At 41.0% G+C, this 17,058-nt stretch overlaps 1 protein-coding gene across 1 annotated transcript in view; it reads right to left on the bottom strand.

The window, feature by feature from the left end:
- GNB4 (G protein subunit beta 4) overlaps nt 1–15,418 on the bottom strand; it is a 41,559-nt gene extending 26,141 nt beyond the window's left edge. The window contains exon 1 of the mRNA XM_004382324.2: nt 15,367–15,418. The gene's annotated coding sequence lies outside the window, so the exon portion shown is untranslated. The remainder of the gene's footprint in view (nt 1–15,366) is intronic.
- Between the last annotated feature and the right edge of the window lie 1,640 nt (nt 15,419–17,058).

Raw genomic sequence — 17,058 nt, 5'->3', positions numbered from 1 at the left:
TCTCTCTCTCTCTCACTGACTGTTCCTTCTCTCTCTCATTGACTGTTCCTTCTCTCTCTCTCTCTGACTGTTCTTCTCTCTCTCTCTCACTGACTATTCCTTCTTTGTCTCACTGACTATTCCTTCTCTCTCTCTCTCACTGACTGTTCCTTCTCTCTCTCTCTCACTGACTGTTCCTTCTCTCTCTCTCTCACTGACTGTTCCTTCTCTCTCTCACTGACTATTCCTTCCTTCTCTCTCTCTCTCACTGACTGTTCCTTCTCTCTCTCACTGACTATTCCTTCTCTCTCTCTCTCACTGACTATTCCTTCTCTCTCTCTCTCTCACTGACTGTTCCTTCTCTCTCTCTCTCACTGACTGTTCCTTCTCTCTCTCTCACTGACTGTTCCTTCTCTCTCTCTCTCACTGACTATTCCTTCTCTCTCTCTCTCTCACTATTCCTTCTCTCTCTCTCTCACTATTCCTTCTCTCTCTCTCTCTCACTATTCCTTCTCTCTCTCTCTCACTATTCCTTCTCTCTCTCTCTCTCACTATTCCTTCTCTCTCTCTCTCACTATTCCTTCTCTCTCTCACTGACCATTCCTTCTCTCTCTCACTGATTTCTCCTTCTCTCTCTCTCTCACTATTCCTTCTCTCTCTCTCTCTCTCACTGACTATTCCTTCTCTCTCTCTCTCTCTCACTGACTATTCCTTCTCTCTCTCTCTCACTGACTGTTCCTTCTCTCTCTGTCTCTGTGGGCCCTTTTTCTCCCGTTCACTTCTTAAATATTTATGTGTCCCGGGGTTCTATCTTCAGCAAGCTAGTTACAAAACTTCCCTCCTGGGAGGAGGATAAAAATGAGATATATATGAACCATCCCTACCTTCCCTTACCACCTTTCTCCTCCCACCCCCCCCAAAAAAGAGAAAAATCAAAAGGTACACTCAGTGTAATTAATATTAAAAGAATTTCACCAATGGTGACTTTTGCTCATGGTCAAATCTGAGCCTATTATCACAACTGATCTTTGAGATGGCACTGAAGATGCTGACGAGAGAAATTTTAAACTAATAATTTAACAGAAATGAGTTTGATATAAGCAGTGCTCTTATTTTAAATTACTATAACTTCTTGAATAAGTTCTTTCTCAACATGAATATTTGATTGCTTTAATACATTTTCAATAACGATCATATAGTGACAGCATTGTAAGTTGAACAGAAAGCAGCGTATCAGTTATCTTTTAAAAGTTCAGCTGTACCAGTTACAAATATCAAGAGATACCAATGAGCCATTGTATCCAAGCCAATCTGTTAAATAAAATGGCAGTTGCAGAATTCAAATGGCCTTCTCACTCCGCTTCTTAAAATGTCCACAGAACTTTTAGTAAAGCAAAGCATTATGTAGTCTGTACAATTATATTGCTGTGTTGGTGAACAGCTATTTTAATCTACATGAAACAAGACAATACAAGTATTTATTTACTAATTTTCATACTGTTCATGAAAACTCATAGAAGACATGAAAGAATATTTTAAATCAGACTTAAAAATTTTAAGCATAAACTAGTTTTGTTTCCTAAGACTTGGAAACCAGAAAATATAAAGGTAAAGGTCTATTCATCAAAAGTGATTTTAAGTTTGTTATCTTAATTCTAATATTCTACTTCTCTTTTTACAATATAGATTTCTAATTCCTATACTTTATTTGGAGCCCTCGTGGTGCAGCAGTTAAGCACCCAGCTGCTAACCAAAAGGTCGGCAGTTTGAATCCACGAGCTGCTCCCTGGAAACCCTATGGGGCAGTTCTACCCTGTCCCATAGGGTCGCTATGAGTCAGAATTGACTAGACAGCAGTGGGTTTGGTCTTTGGTTTTATATTTTATTTACAAAGAAAAAATCATAATAAGGTAATGTATTTAAAGTTTTTATTATCATTTTCTGAGGAATTTTGAAACACACATGCCCATCCCTGCCCCAGGTATTCCCCCATACAGATACCCCCATATGGCGTTCTTTCTCAAGAAGCTAGCCAAAAATCTAGAGCTGCATAGAACAAATGGATAAGAGAAAAAAATACAGCTTAGAGATGCTGAAATTGTAGCATAAGGCATTAACTTGGTTTTTTTTTTTTTAATTTTGTAACCAAATTACTCATTATAATAAGTATTTTTAAATACCCAAAAAGTAAAACAATTCAACCTCTTGTGAACTGAAGGCAGTCTGTTTTATCTGTGTTTCAAAAAATAAACAAGGTACTGCTCTCAAGTCTGTTTCTCTTCACCCAAGTGCTGTGTTTCTAGCATAGTTTATTCTTTCACCAAACATTTACTGTGTGCCTATTATATGCCAGGAACAGAATTCCACGGGAATAAGACATAGGTCCAACTCTCAGAGTTTACAGTACAAAAAGCAAGACAGACGTATCAATACATACCAATATAAGTCTATAATTCATTAGCCTAAACCCTAGGGACAGGTGTGTTTCAGAATTCGGAATTGCTCAGATTTTAGAAGTTGTGTTCATCATGTATCACATAACCCCCCAACCAGACCTTGGGACAGCATCCCACATAATCAAGCATTAAAATTTCTGCAGAAAAATGGAAGTATATTCACACTAACCAGGGAAAGTATACACTACCAATAACCTCATGCTAGTTAAGGTCAGGTTTTGCCAACAAATGCGTTCAGGTTGCGTAAGATTTTCCCACTACATGATTTATGAAAAACAATTTCGTTTTCAAAGCACTCTGGATTGTTGACCTATGATACGTCTGAGAAGGATTATCGGACACAAAGGCAGGTTGGCCCCCGAACATAAAAGATACTCCGTGGGAGTCAGCCCATCAGAGACAACGTTTACTGAGCCCTTCCCAGGCGTCACTGTGCTGTTCAAGGAGCTCTGCTGGCGAAGTGGTTGAGCATCCGGCTGCTAACCAAAAAGTCAGCAATTTGAATCCACCAGCCGAGCCTTGGAAACCCTATGAGACAGTTTTACTCTGTCCTACAGGGTCGCTATGGTTGGAATTGACTCGATAGCAACGGGTTTGGTTTTTGGGCTGTTTAAAGCTCTTTAGTAACTCATTTAATTCTCAAAACAACCTCAGAAGGGAGATACTAGTACTATCCTCATTCTACAGATGAGGAAACTTTAAGCATGGAGGTTATGGACTTTACCCAAATACACACAACGTATTGGGGCCAGAACGTGACTACCAAGCTCTGTCACTTACTGTGTGATCCTAGAGATTATTTTATTTAACTTCTCTGAATTTCAATCCCCTCATCTGTGTTGTTGTGCTGTTAAGTGCCGTCGAGTTGGTTCTGACTCATAGAGACCCTACGTACAACAGAACAAAACACTGCCCAGTCCTGCACCATCCTCACAGTTACGTTTGCGCCCATTGTTGCAGCCACTGTGCCAATCCATCTCGTTGAGGGTCTTCCACTTTTTCGCTGACCCGCTACCTCATCAAGCATGATGTCCTTCTCCAGGGACTGGTCCCTCCTGACAACATGTCCAGAGTACACGAGAAGAAGTCTCGCCATCCTCGCTTCTAAGGAGCACTCTGGCTGCACTTCTTCCTCATCTGTACAGTGAGGATAATAATATCTACCCATGGGATTGTTTAGGGGATTAAATAACACACTTTTTAAAACCATGTCCTTTGAACTTTAAGTGAGAGCTAACCTGGCCCAGCAACAGAAGCACATGTATAAGCTATAACTATAAACACTATCCAGGTTGATAACCGTAAGCATAATTCAATCATACTTTCAATGAAAAAGGAAAAGTAAATTTTTTTCAGAAAAAAAAATTCCTTTCATGACTTTACCAGCCTAATCATGCTGCAGTATAACCACTTCTTTCTCTCCGTAAGTCTTTGAGAAGCACTGAAACCTGTTGCCATCAAGTCAATTCCAACTTACAGCGACCCTACAGGACAGAGAACTGCCCCACAGAGTTTCCAAGGAGGGGCTGGTGGATTCAAACTGCCCAGCTTTTGGTTAGCAGCTGAACTCTTAACCACTGTGCCACTGGAGAAGCACTGAAGCAACTGTTCTTTCCTCTCTGACTCTAGAGGCCGTGGCCTTCTGTTTTCTGAGAGAGGACATAACTATCCTGGGTGCAACCTTCCATACAGACCAGGACTCTCTACCTGGGAGGGAGTTCAAAGAGGGAGACAGGATAGAGGGGAAAAAAATCCAATCACTTGAAGGCGTTTCTCAAACTACACCCACCTCCTGAAGACTTCAATCCCTGCCCAACCCCTAAGGAGTACCTGTGCCTCTGCAGCCAACCTCACTCCAATGCCTGACTCATTATTATTAGTGTTACGTCCTTCAGGTATGGAGGAGGAAACACGGTTGATAACCACGAATTTAACCAAACTGTAAACCAGTGACCTCACTGGGACAAGCAGCATCAGCAAAACTGAGGAACTTGTGAGGCGAATATTCAGGCTCCTTCTGAGATCTACTGAATCAGAAACTCTGGGGGTGGAGACCAACAATCTGTGTTTTAACAAGCTCTCCAGGTGACTTGATGCACCCTAGTTTGATAACCATTGGTCTGAATTCTTTTTACACAAGGAAGCTAGGCTAAAAACATTTGATTGGAGGAAAGTTTAAGAATGTGTGTTCGTGCAAGCAGAAGTTCCTAAAAACAAACAAGGGAGAATGAAGAAAACAAGATACAAGGGAAAGATTAGTCCAAAGGACTAACGGACCACAACTACCACAGCCTCCACCAGACTGAGTCCAGTACAACTAGATGGTGCCCGGCTACCACCACCAACTGCTCTGACAGGGATCACAACAGAAGGTCCCAGACAGAGCTGGAGAAAAATGTAGAACAAAATTCTAACTCACAAAAAAGACCAGACAAACTGGCCTGACAGAGACTGGAGAAACCCCGAGAGTATGGCCCCCAGACACCCTTTTAGCTCTGTAATGAAGTCACTCCCGAGGTTCACCCTTCAGCCAAAGATAAGACAGCCCCATAAAACAAAACGAGACTAATGGGGCACAACAGCTCAGGACAAGGACTAGAAGACAGGAGGGGACAAGAAAGCTGGTAATAGGTAACCCAAGGTCGAGAAGCGAGAATGTTGACATGTCATGGGGTTGTTAACCAATGTCATAAAACAATGTGTACTAACTGTTTAATGAGAAACTATTTGTTCTGTAAACCTTCATCTGAAGTATAATGAAAAAGAAAAAACAAACAAGAAGTTCCTAAAAACAAGTAAACTGGTATTTATATTATCTTCTTAGTCAAACAAGACATCTAAATACTTCAATTAAAAAAAAAAAGACATAAGAGGGAATGCATAATAATAGAGAAAATTATTCCCATTCTTACTGGTTTGGTTTTAAAATAATACAAAATGATTTCCCATATCTAAACTGTAACAAGATTTTTATTTCTTTTTCCTGAAGGATGGATTCAGAATGGGAAAAGAGGCAACAGGCAAAAAAGACAGAAGTTTCCATATAAACTTCATATTTCTCAACACCCCCAACTTAAAATGTTTTCACAAAGAAATCATTAACAATCATTTGACATATCTCAGGTGTTATCTTTCCTTTCTTTAAGGGAAACAGTAAATCTGGCAAAATTTTGATTTTGGGGTCAGCTTTAACCACCTTTAAAAAATGTAATATATGTGGTCCTGCTTTACTCTTTACTGAGCACAGAATGAAATAAACACCATGGTTGGGAAGGGTCACTAAGAAATTGAGGCATTTTCTTTTTGTCTTGAAATATTCATGCCACCTGAAAACAGATGTACTCAAAAAAACTTTATTTTTAAACTTAAGACTTACATGCAGTATTTTTTTCTATATGAGAAAATACCCACCAAGATCATAGTGTTTCATATATCTTTAAAACCAACTCAAAAAGGAATTGGGATTCTGAAATGCTGAGGGTTGTTTTTATACATTTTGACTTTTCTTAAAGAACTTCTGATTAGGTTTTCTCAATAAGGCACAATGCAATCATTCCACTCATAGTTATAAACCAATCAGTAAAAACAAGTTCTTTATCCACGTGCCAAAAGTGGACCCATGAGGGGTGAACACTCTGGACAATAATTAGGGTTTTGTCACTGAATTGAATATGTCGAGGCAGAATCAAAACTGAAATGGTAAATTCTATGACCCAGTAAAATGTCACGCATAAAAAAAAAAAATTAACAGGAATTCATGGAATTAAAAGCAAATGGATATTGGTGTTTCATTCCTACACATTTTTACATTTGTGTTTTGTAAGTTAAATGGGTGTCATCTGTAATGTTTTAGACATCTGGCTTCTATTTGCCATTTATAAAAGCTGCACATTTAAATTATGAGTTCTTTAAATAAGCCTAATTTTAAAATTTAAAATAAAAAACTTCTCCTTTAAGTAAAGGGGAAAAGAAAGGGAAGAAGGATTTAAGGCAAAGCTAACAAACCTAGAACTACACTAACATCAGGTACCGCATGGAAACCTGAGGTAGAAAGCATGTTTTAAATACAGAGTTGCTATGCTTTTGCTCTTTTAGTTTTTGGTTTTTTTTTTAATTCCTATTTATAAATAGGGGGCCCTGGTGGGGCAGTGGTTAAGAGCTTGGCTGCTAACCAAAAGGTTGGCAGTTTGAATCCACTAGCCACTCCTTGGAAATTCTATGGAGCAATTCTACTCTGTGCTATAGGGTTGCTATGAGTTGGAATCTACTCCACTGCAACAGGTTGGGTTTGGTTTGGTATTTATATAGGTTACAATGGAAGCTTTACATGACTGGGTTTAGCTCTTTTCCAGTCAACACTTTGGGAAGCTCTTCAAAAAGATTTTATTCCTGTATTAATCCTCTTATTTTCATCGACAGACCCAAAGTACTTAAGAAGTGAGCACTACTCCAAATCGGCATGTGACTCATTTACTCACTTGACAAACATGTATTCAACACTAACCCTGTGCTAGGCACAGGAACCGCTCTTCAGAAAAGCTCGTCAGCTCATGGGCAACACAGATGAGTAACAATAATTATATTAAGATGTAAGCGCTAAGACAGAGCACAGTGTTAAATCACCGAAACCAAATGTTTCATGAGAATGTGGCCGAACTCAACATAAAAAGGATTCCTCTTAAATTTTATGCAATATATTCTGAAACTACTGTCTGTGAATTCACTGAAACCATTTTTAGTATGCTTATATTTTCAGCAGTACCACCTCTTAAAGTAACAAGCTCTATAAATTTATTGTCTGCGATGTAAAATATCGAGGTCCCTGGGTGGCATAGTTTGGACTTGTCTACTAACCTAAAGGTTGGCAGTTCAAACCTAACCAATAGCATCAAAGAAGAAAGGCCTGGCGATCTGCTTGCATAAAGATTACGGGCATGAAGACCCTATGGAGTATAGTCTACTCTGTTAACACGTGGGGTCACCATGAGTCAGAATCAACTCAATGGCAATGGTTTGGCTTTTTTTTTTTTAATATAAAATAGCAGGGTGCTTTCTTTTATTTAGTCCTATCTTAGTTATCCAGTGCTACTCTAACAGAAATACAACCAGCGGATGGCTTTAACAAACAAATTTATTATCTCAGAGTTTAGAAGGCTAGAAGTCCAAATTCAGGGCACAAGCTCTTAAAATACACACACCACACACACACACACACACACACAAACGCACTGCCATCGAGTTGATTCCAACTCACAGAGACCTTATAGGGCAGACTAGAACTGCTCCATAGAATTTCCAAGGATGAAACCTTTACAGAAGCAGACTGCCACATCTTCTTCCTGTGGAGCAGCTGGTGGGTTCGAACCACCAACATTTCAGTTAGCAGCCCAGCACTTAACTACTGCACCACCAGGGCTCCCCATGCCAGCTCTAGGGAAGCCTTTCCCTCTCTGTTGGCTCTGGGGGAAGGTCCTTGTCAACGACATCAGTAGGGTTGGTGTCACCCAGTGCAGTAATTCATGGTGTCACCCCTCCATAGTCCTCCTCCCATACAAGACCATACAGAATCCTTAGTACTGTTTTTGTACTAATGTTACTCGTAAATCGTAATTCCTGTATGTGGTACGATTGATTACTTTTGTGTGGCCTTTCTAGCCATGGTCTTGTGATAGGGTAATTGTGGCCTACCAAGGGGATTGGTCAGTATTGCCTTAAAAGAGAGCCAATTTCAGAGCAGAAAAGAGAAGCCCACCACCATCAGGAAGAAGAGGCCAACAGGAGAGACCCAGCAGCAGGAGACGGTGCAGTGAGCTTCCCGGCCCACAGAGAGAAAAAGCCGAGTGCCTTTGGGCAGAGACTGAGGGCCAGGGAGAGGTGTGCCTGCGAGCACAGCTGGGGAGAGGCTGTCCTGATGGAATAACTGTATCCTGAGTGTTCTTGAGCCTGAACTGTAATTGTTACCTCCCTAATAAACCCCATAATTGTGAGTATGGTCTTTGAGTTCTGTGTGGCCATTGCAATGAACGACTGAACCCAGTAGAGTGTGCTGTGGGAGGGACAATTAGAGTCAGAATTGGTAGAGATGGAGGAGACAGGAAGCCTGTCCAACCTCCACCTCATAAGAATCAGCCTTGGGCTGTTGATCTGGGTTCTCCGTCCTCCTTGTGAGGCTGGAGGAGGTCAGACACCACCCCCATGTTGTCTGTGCACCATCTATCACTCTTTCTTTTCCTTTAATTACTACGTCATTCTCAAAAAAGTTATTGATATAGGCTCACAAATACTAATTACCACAATATTGTAGCTAAGACACCAGAAAATCTGACAAAATCAGCCACTATAAAAACACTGGCAGGTGCTTGTAGCATGTGCAGACAAAACCACAGGAGTCAAAGCATCACTGTAACTGGGTAATAATGACAACTCTGACCGGAACACTTCCGAAGGTTCAAAAAGTAAATTGGCAGAGTTTTAACCTACTGGATATATTGATAGATGTAAGCTGGGCTTACAGAAAATGTTTTTGTTGTTATAACTAGCTACAGGGTTATTTTTATAAAAAATAATACATTTCTGCTGAAACACTGCACAAAAAATTTATAGTCGTTCTGGTGTCACCACCTCTGACAACGACACCTGGTGTGGTCTGCGCCTCCATCAGCCCCGTAGTGACGCCATCGGCCTTTGTTCTTTCCCGCTTCTGGTCCTCAGTCCCTTGGCAATCCTCACGTGGCACGGCGTCTAGCTTCCCCCGTCTCTGCGTGAGCCTCTGCGTATTTTGCGCTTTTATACCTCGAAAGAAACTGACTTAAGACACACGCTACGCTGATACTGCCTCGTTCACATAAGAAGAAAACCCATTCCCAAATCAAATTAAAACCACAGGCACAGGGGTTAGGATTTATAACACATATTTTTGGGAGACATAATCCGTCACACCTTCTAAAACTACCTTCTCTCATGAAGATGCACCTCTAGTTTTGGCATTCCAACACTCTGTGAAGCAAACATTAGGAACACAAATTGTGACTGTATAAATTACAAATCTTAGCCCTTGTCAGCCTGTCTTTTCTCACATGACTCCAATCAAGCATTATCACCTGTCTTAAGCTGGGTTCTCTAGAGAAGCAAAACCAGTGAAGGGAATATATATACACGAGAGAGAGATTTATATCAAGGAAAGCACTCACATCGTTGTAGAGACTGGAAAGTCCTAAGTTCACGGGTCAGGCATCAGGCTGGAGGCTTCTCCTGACTCACGTAGCTGCAGGGGCTGACGAACCCAATATCAGCAGGTAAGCTGCTAGCTCAAATCGCAAGAACCAGAGGACAGATGATGATGAGCCAGATGCAGGATCGAGAGCAAAAGCCTTGCTGGAACATCCATTTAAATACTGGAGTGGAGGCAGGCCACACCCCCAAGGAAACTCCCTTCAACTGATTGGCTGCTCACAGCAGATCTCATCATGGAGTTGATTACATCGTTACATAACCGCCAAACCACCGAGAATCACGGCCCAGCCAAGCTGACACACAACCTTACCCATCACACCACCTCTTGGATTTTCTGATAGGACCTTGTGTAGTTCCTTTCTGCATCACTAAGTCAAACAATTATTTTCATTTTACCAGAAACAATCCCTTAATTTTACCAGACTTGGTTACATATTACTTTTGGTTATATCTAAAAAAAAATTAACCTTACCACTAAAGGGTGAAATTATGACAACACAGAGGATATCAGAATTTCATCTGACAAATGCTTGGGTGCCTGTTAAGCCTCAAGATCTGTCTAGCTTATTTGCTGTCTTGGCTTCATAGAACAAAATACGACATGTGCAAATCACATCTTTATGAAAAGGCAACTACAGCTTCATGTGTTCACAGCTTTCAGAAAACACCCTAACTAAAGTCACTATTAATAAGTAGAGAAAATACAGCATTCACTGTCTTCCTCCTATTGCAGATTTCATCCTTTCTAACAGAAAGCCATAACGCCGAGGTGTAAGATAAAACTTTGGAGATTTTGGTAATTAGAAAGCAAGTATACCTATGCGATAGTGGTCTGAGATGCATGGATAGCCACCTCTGTTATTTCAGGATCACCCTTTATTTACCAAAATATCATATGCTTGCCATCTCAGGTTTAGATTAGCAGTTAATCAGTAACCCAGACTAGTTACTTGGGATTCTACCTCATCCCCAACTCCCCACCCCCTTTCCCCCCAACGCCACCCCACTAATGTTCCCAAAAGCCATCAGTCAAAGGCGGCTTTGTCTCCTGCAGGTGGACTGAACAGTATATTCGAGATAAACCCTACAGTCACATTTCCCTGTGTCCTACCGCTCTGATTTTCCTGGTAATGTTTTTGTCTGGCGACACAGTCACACATGCCAGTGTTGGTCTGCAGCGGTCGTAAGCCTGCTGGTACTTCACAACTGTCTCAACATCATCTCTAAACACTTTACAAAGATGTTCCCTTACTAAAAGCCTAGTTAGTACAGAGCCATGAATGAACGTTACATAGCAAACTTTCCCACTCTTCTTTATATCTTAAGGGAAGGAGGAGTCTTCTCTCTCTCCTTTTTTAAAATTTGTTTTCCCCCAAAAGATTCCCTAAGGGGCACATTTAATAATTAATGACTATAATGAAGATCCCTTGTTGATAAAAATTAATTCTCATAGGTAAAGGTAACACATAACCATGAAAACAAATATCTGAGCTTTCCAAAAAATTTACATACCAACTTTTTTTGCTTTTTAGATCATATGGCAAAGGGGAGTCCACATTAAAAAATATGTATATTCCCCCTCAACAGCTTCCCTAAAGGCCCATTTAATAAGCAGTGCACATAATGAAGATGCCCGTTGACACCAATTTTCTTAATTAACTGTCTACCATGTTCCATTTAATATACGTGATTTAATTTACAGAAGTCTAGAATCAGAAAGTAATCCTCTAGGAAGTAAAAAAAAATTTTAAAATCATTTCCTGACAAAAACTGGTCACTATACCATAAACCTTGTTAATTACCCTCAATGCCATGTATAATCTATGTCACATGCCAGTTGGACAACAAAGCTCATTCAGCTTAAGCACTTTTACTGGGTTTGTAATTAAACATTATCAAATAGTTAAAGCCCAATTTTCATATTTTAAACAATTCCTGGGTGTCTTAGTTATCTAGTGCTGCTATAACAGAAATACTACAAGTGGATGGCTTTAACAAACAAATTTATTCTCTCACAGTCTAGGAGGCTAGAAGTTCGAATTCAGGGTGCCAGCTTTAGGGGAAGGCTTTCTCTCTCTGTCAGCTCTGGGGGAAGGTCTTCGTCATCAATCTTCCTGGGTCTAGGAGCTTCTCAGTGCAGGGACCCTGGGTCCAAAGGACTCGCTATTCTCCTGGCTCTTGTTTCTTGGTGGTATGAGGTCCTCTTTAAGCTACACAGCTAACAGGACACAGCACTTTGTTTTTATGCCTGGATTCCCAAGTGATACTATTTTCTAAGGTGTTAATGTCAACAGCCTGAGCCTTACTTAAAGCAGCATTTCTTCTTGAAGTGTGGAGAAGAAGGATGACCTTCAGTTCCAGTTCTCTCAAGTCTGATTAGAACCACATGAAATCAGTTTATTGCTTCAAAATCTGTTCTTTCTTCTCCGTCGTCTTCAGCTCTCTTCCTCTCTCCATAAAGGCAGAATTTACAGAGTCAGGATTAACAAAGCCTGGCCCAGAAGTAATTATCACACTTCTGCTTTAGAACTCACTCCTTTGTTAAAAGGCAATTTTGAAACATTCAGAAAATTAAAACAACAAATTAAGGAAATGGAATGGTTTAACTCTGACACTCCAGCTATGTTGTAAGTTTTGGTAGGCATTGCATTATGTGTATCATTTTAGAAAGACAACGCAGTTTAGGAATTGGTATGATTTAAATAACAATAAGTAGACTGGATATAATCATTACTATATTCTAAATGACTCTCTTTGTTTAATACCACCCTAGTTTTGGGGATCTGATTAAGATTTGATATATCCAGCAAAGCATAAACAATTTTAAATGTCCATAAAGTTCCAAAAGGAAACTTCTTTGATTAGTTATCTCTGTATGCAAAAGAAAGAAAAAATTATTTTTTTCGTCCCATAGAATTTCTTTCAAAGAAAGGCTCAATGTGGTTGGTTTAGAGCTATTTCTCATTTAATATTTCCATCAGTGATTTGAAAAGATGGAATTTTTAAAATTAGTTGATTGCACCAATATGGTCTAGGTTGTTAGCACTTTGGCTCATAGGAGCAGAATTAAGTTCAAATTAAGTACGGATAAAACTCTGCAGTAGGAGTAAAAGGTAAATTTTCTTAAAGAAGTAAAGGAGGTAGCTGGGACATAAGATACTCAAGAACCATGTTTTACCTGGTAGACTTGTTAAAATACACATCACTGCCCTTCTCCACCATACACCCCCTCACCTCAATTTATGATTTTGTAGGCCTGGGGTCAAGTCTGACAATTTGCATTTCTACTAAGTTCTAGGGGACACTGGTGGTAGAGTGGTCAAATCCCCCCTTCCATGAGGGAGACCTGAGTTTGATTCTTGGCCAAGGCACCACATGCACAGGCACACCACCGTCTGTCAGTGACGTCTTGCACGTTGCTATGATGCTGAACAGGTTTCAGCGAGGCTTCCAGACCAAGACAGACCACGAAGAAAGGTGTGGTGATCCATCTACAAAAACTGTTGTTTTTGTTGTTAGGTGCTATCTTAGGCTGGATTCTCTAGAGAGGCAAAACCAGTAAAGCATATAAATATATACAGTTGTTGTTGTTAGGTGCCATTGAGTCACTTCTGACTCACAGCCACCCCATGTACAACGGAAAGAAACACTGCCCAGTCCTGTGCCATCCTCACAATCATTGTTATATTTGAGCCCATTGTTTCAGCCACTGTGTCAATCCACCTCATTGAGGGTCTTTCTCTTTTTCGCTGACCCTCTACTTTACCACACATGATGTCCTTCTCCAGGGACTGATCCTTCCTGATAACATGTCCAAAGTATGTGAGACAAAGTCTTGCCATCCTGGCTTCTGAGAGTATTCTGGCTGTACATCTTCCAAGACAGATTTGTTTGTTCTTTTGGCAGTCAATGGTATATTCAATATTCTTTGCCAACACCGTAATTCTAAGGCATCAGTTCTTCTTTGGTCTTTCTTATTCGTTGTCCAGCTTTCTCATGCCTATGAGGCAATGGAAAACACCATGGCTTGGGTCAGGCACACCTTAGTCCTTAAAGTGACATCTTTGCTTTTTAACACTTTATAGAGGTATTTTGCAGCAGATTTGCCTAATGCAATATGTCATTTGATTTCTTGACTGCTGCTTCCATGGACGTTGACTGCGGCTCCAAGGAAAATGAAATGCTTGACAACGTTAATCTTTTCTCCGTTTATCATGATGTTGTTTATTAGTCCAGTTGTGAGGATTTTTGTTCTCTTTATGTTGAGCTGTAATCCATACTGAAGGCTATGGTCTTTGATCTTCACCAGTAAGTGCTTCAAGTCCTCTTCACTTTCAGCAAGCAAGGTTGTATCATCAGCATAATGCAGGTTGTTAATGATTCCTTCTCCAATCCTGATGCAGTGTTCTTCATATAGTCCAGCTTCTCGGGTTATTTGCTCAGCACACAGATTTAATAAGTATGGTGAAAGGATACAACCCTGACGCATGCATTTCCTGACTTTAAACCATGCAGTATCCCCTTGTTCTGTTTGAACAACTGCCTCTTGATCTATGTACAGGTTCCTCATGAACACAATTAAGCGTTCTGGAATTCCCATTCTTCACAATGTCATCCATAATTAGTTATGATTCGCACAGTTGAATGCCTCTGCATAGTCAATAAAACACGGTCAATAAAAAACATCTTTCTGGTATTCTCTGCTTTCAGCCAGGATCCATCTGACATCAGGAATGGTATCACTGGTTCCTCGTCCTCTTCTGAATCCAACTTGAATTTCTGGCAGTTCTGTGTCGATGTAGTGCTGCAGGTGCTTTTGAATGATCTTCACCAAAACCTTACTTGCGTGTGATATTAAGGATATTGTTCAATAATTTCCTCATTCAGTAAGATCACCTTTCTGTGGAACAGGCGTAAGTATGCATCTCTTCCAGTCCATACACAGAAAGATTTATATTAAGGAAATGGCTCATGTGGTTGCAGAGGCTGGAATTTCCCAAGTTTGTGGGTCAGGATAGAGGCTTCTCCTGATTCACACGGCCGCAGGGGCTGGAGAACACCAGATTGGCAGATCAGAGAGCAGGGCTCTCGCTCACACACTGCGAAGATCGACAAATCCCAAGACTGGCAGGCAAGACCACAGGTAAGATGCTAGCTCAAATCCCAAGAACTGGAGGTCAGATGAACAGAAGCCAGCTGCAGGATCCAGAGCGAGCAAAAGCCCCTGAGCCTTGCCAGAATGTCCACTTATCCTCGATGCAGGCCACAAGCCCAAGGAAACTCCCTTTCAACTGATCGGCTACTCACAGCAGATTCCATCATAGAGGTGATCACATTATATCAAATCTCTTCATGGAAGTGATTACATCATCGTACGACTGCCAGACTACATCCTAACTGCCAAACCGCTGAGAATCATGGCCCAGCCAAGTTAACACACAGCCTTAGCCATCACACTGGGTAAAGGTGTTCAGGTGGGGAATTCACAGCAAAACATCGGAGGGGAAAACAATGGAGTTAAGCCATAGCTAACTATTACTTATGGCAAGAATATCAGAAATCCTACATAAGAGCCTAGAGATTATGTGTTCCCAAAGTAGTGCCCTCACTTTCTAGAACAGATTCTGTTAAATCTCTGTAGCTGAAACATGTATGACGAGCTAGACGATAAATTAAAAACAAAACCAAAGAGCCACACCTGCTGCGGTTGAGTCCACGCCAACTCAGAGCAAAACCCCGCAGGGCAGGGCAGAGCCGCCTCAGACGGTCTCCGAGGCCGTAATCTCTGTGGAGGCAGACTGCCACATCTCTCTCCCACAGAGCAGCTGGTACATGCGAACCTCCAACCTTTCGGTTAGCAGCTGAGCACTTAACCACTGTGCCACCAGGGCTCCTTTTTCATGGAATAGGAGGGGTAGTCTGTCTGGAACGGGTTCAGAAGAAAATGAGAGATGAGAAGTAGAAATACTGCAGCCTATGTGGAATCTTTCAAAACAAACTTTTTCTGGACACAAAGTAGCTTTATTATTTTTTTCCATTGCCAAGAATACAGTTTGTTTGTTTATTGCAGTTAAAATATATACATCAAAACCTTCATCAACTCAACAATTTCCACATGTACAGTCCAGTGACATTGATTACATTCTTCATGGCATGCAACCTTTGTTGCTATCCTTTTCCAAATTACTCCAACACCATGAACAAATTCAATGCCCTCCTAAGCAAAATCTCCTCCTTTCCCCCTCCCTCCACCCCTGGTAACCACTAACAACCTTTGGTTTCTATATATTTGCTTATTTCATAAAAGTGAGATCATACAGTATTTGTCCTTTTGCAACTGACTTATTTCAGTCAGCAAAATGTTTTCTAGCTTCATCCATGTTGTGGCATGCATCAGGACTTCATTTCTCTTATGGCTGAGTAATATTCCATTTTACTTACAGGTGTACGTCCCTTAACGTCCACAATATGCTCTGTAAAATAGGATATTACATGATCTGGACGTTGTATGAACACTATTATTGTATACAGAAGAGGCATGCAGGACAGTCACTGGTTGGGCCCAGGACCCATGTGGCTGCTGCACCCAGGGACTACATGAAAACTTTGGCTCCACCACTGCTGGCCCTGCGTGGTCACCATCAGGTCTCCAAGAGCCTCCCTAGGCCCCCGCTCGCCCATGTACTTAGACAAGAAGCACTTGACATGGATTGAATTGTGTCCCCCCAAAATATCACGGCTAGTCCATGATTCCCAGTATTGTGTGATTGTCCACCATTTTGTCATCTGATGTGATTCTCCCCTGTGTTGTAAATCCTACAGTTATGATGTTAATGAGGTGGGATTATCAGCAGTTATGTTAATGAGGCAGGATGCAATCTACAAGATTAGGTTGTATATTAAATCAATCTCTTTCGAGATATGAGAGAAAAGCAAGCAGAGAGACATGGGGACCTCACACCACCAAGAAAGTAGAACCAGCAGTGCGCGTCCTTTGGACCCGGCGTCCCTGTGCTGAGAAGCTTCTAGAGCAGGGGAAGATTGATGACAAGGACTTTCTCCCATACGTGACCGAAAGAGAAAACCTTCCCCTGGAACTGGCACCCTGAATTCGCAATTTTAGCTTCCTAAACTGGGAGAGAATAAATTTCTCTTTGTTAAAGCCATCCACTTGTAGTATTTCTGTTATAGCAGCACTAGATAACTAAGACAGCAGTTGTTCGAACAAAACAAGGGGATACTATGCGGTTTAAAGTTAAGAAAGTTGTGTGTCAGGGTTGTATCCTTTCACCATACTTATTCAATCTGTATGCTGAGCAAATAATCCGAGAAGCTGGACTATATGAAGAAGAACTGGGCATCAGGATTGGAGGAAGACTCATTAACAACC

The sequence above is a fragment of the Trichechus manatus genome, unplaced genomic scaffold (genome assembly GCF_000243295.1).
Source record: "Trichechus manatus latirostris isolate Lorelei unplaced genomic scaffold, TriManLat1.0 scaffold00092, whole genome shotgun sequence".
In the NCBI taxonomy this organism is placed as follows: Eukaryota; Metazoa; Chordata; class Mammalia; order Sirenia; family Trichechidae; genus Trichechus; species Trichechus manatus.
This window is presented reverse-complemented; position numbering and strand designations above follow the sequence as displayed.